Here is a 2,441-nt window from a genome sequence, read left to right as displayed (position 1 = left end):
TTTTCACCAACACAGGTCCTTTGTGTATATTTTATAGATTCCAATTTAGCATTTTTATTTGATCCCTGTGCATGTGAACATGTTTGCCTCTTCCTTATATGTTGCTTGTTTGTCTTTTTCCTATTTGTTTATTTTGTCCTAGTCCAGTTTATTTGTTTTGTTTTATCTTATATTTCATGTTATTTCATTATGAGTCCTTCGACACTGATATTTTTTTCTTAGGAGAGACAGAAAGTATGTAGCTGGATGTGAGGAGAGGTGGGAGGAAACTGGGAGGAATAGAAGAGGAAATCATAAACAGAATATGTTGTATGAAAAAACTATTTTCTTCTTTTTTTTTTTTTCGGAGCTGGGGACCGAACCCAGGACCTTGCGCTTACTAGGCAAACGCTCTACCACTGAGCTAAATCCCTAACCCCCGAAAAAACTATTTTCAATTAAAAGATATATATATATATATATATATTACACTGTATTATATATAATATATATCTTTATTTAATATATATTCTACACCGTATTATCCATACGGAGTACTGAGAAATCAAAAAGGATAAGATATAATGGCAAGAATAATGCTTCTTGGTATCTATTGCAATGTTCGCTCTCTGTCAAAGATGGTGACAAGCTATTCCTCCACTCCCTTTCAGGTGACTTTATAGTGAAATGGAGGGTTAAGGAGCAAGTAAAAGACTTGAAGAATATTCACTTCATATTTTTCCAATAGTCACAGGTATCTGCTGAAGCCTAATGATTATATTAATGACTTCCTTTTTTTTGCTTCCTGAAAAAAGCATAATAAAATCTTAGAGGGATGGGAGGGTTGTCTTGATAGTTATCAGTCCTTCCTTGGTTTTATTATGTCTTGTTTGTTGTTGTTATATCCTATTATATTACTATCATTTAGATGCACTCTTTTCTCTTTCTAATGAGAGAGAGAGAGAGAGAGAGAGAGAGAGAGAGAGAGAGAGAATATGTGGATTTTTATGTGTTGTAAGCTGGTTAGGTTCTCAGTGGAGATGTGGAGGGGAAACCATAATCAGAATACACTGTATGAAAAAAAATTTTCAATTAAAAAAAGAAGAAACGAATAGGAAAGACATCCATATGTCCAACAGAGCTTACTGTGTACTTTCAAAAGCTGTCAGAAAGTGTTTCACAAGTGAGACATGTGGGTCAACTTCACAAGGAAAAGTCAACTCATTACAGCTTTCTCATCCATGTGGTTTATTTTGAACTTGACATGTTTGCCTATTTAATCCTTTTCAAAATCACATTTAACAGAATACTGGGATGTTGCCTTAACATGTGAATAATAATAAATACTAACAGTAGAGCTTGTTATTGTATGTGACTATAAATATTAGTAGAGGAGACTATCTTTCCTTAGCAAAGAGGACAATAAGTTCACCTCAAAAGCCTAAAGAATGGGTCTTCCACAGCAACAGAAAAATCACAAATATCCCAGGAATTAGAATTCATTCAAAAATGAATAAGGAGTCAAAACAACTGTACTTGGGGAGAGTGCCGACATCAGCAGGAGTTGAGTCAGTTCTAGTTATGACAAATACTATTAATTGCTTAGTTTCTCTTTGACTAAAATTAACATTTTCAATTCCATACCTCAAACTATTCCAGGGAAAGGGGGGAAGGTGTCTCAAATCTACTCTGTTCGGTCATCACATTTAATTATATTAAAGACAGATAGGGTGTTACCCAAAAATGCAGACAAAAGAAGACCCTGGACTGCTACATAATTACCAAAGGAGAAATGACAGATTCTTAAAAAGCTAGAGACACTTTGGGTTAGTAACACCCACCTTCAGAAATAGTATATGATGTATGATTATGGACCTGAAACAGAGTAAGGAGTGATACCAATGCACCTGTAAAATGAGCCTGACTATAACGCAGAAGGGTGTGAATGGAATAAATATCAAAGGAAAAATAGGTTTTGTCAAGGTATCCATAACAGACCCAGAAGGAAATAGGGAAAAATATATGACAATAAATGAACTGTCCCTTTGCAAACCATGCAAAGAAAGTATAAAGATACTTAGTGAAGTAAGATTTTTATATTAATATCCAAGAATCATCTGTGACTGAATAGATTTATTATGTGCTAAGAACAGGCTTAAGTACTCAGAATGTATATCAGTGAAACAATATAATAAAGATTATATCTTGATAATAAAAGAAATTCCAAAAGAAGCTCAACAAATAAAATATCAAAGAAGGCAATGCAAATATTAAGAAGAATGCGTGTGGATTATTGGAGATTAGATATGTCAACTTGGTGCTTCATGCAAATGGTAGTGGCCCCTGGTTAAACTTATTCAGATAGTATTTCATTCATACTATAATAGAACATTCAGAGAAACTTAATCAGAATTTGTAATATGTATAGGATCTTTCTTTACCTATCTGTCTTTATACTCTAG

At 33.6% G+C, this 2,441-nt stretch overlaps 1 non-coding gene across 1 annotated transcript; it reads right to left on the bottom strand.

The window, feature by feature from the left end:
* Positions 1-341: 341 nt before the first annotated feature.
* On the bottom strand, positions 342-423 carry Trnat-agu (transfer RNA threonine (anticodon AGU)). The gene has a single exon. It is a non-coding gene; the product is annotated as a tRNA-Thr (tRNA).
* Positions 424-2,441: the final 2,018 nt, after the last annotated feature.

This window comes from Rattus norvegicus, chromosome 20 (genome assembly GCF_021556685.1).
Source record: "Rattus norvegicus strain SHRSP/BbbUtx chromosome 20, alternate assembly SHRSP_T2T, whole genome shotgun sequence".
Taxonomy (NCBI): domain Eukaryota; kingdom Metazoa; phylum Chordata; class Mammalia; order Rodentia; family Muridae; genus Rattus; species Rattus norvegicus.
Note: the sequence above shows the minus strand (reverse complement) of the source record. Positions and strands in the feature narration are given on the sequence as shown.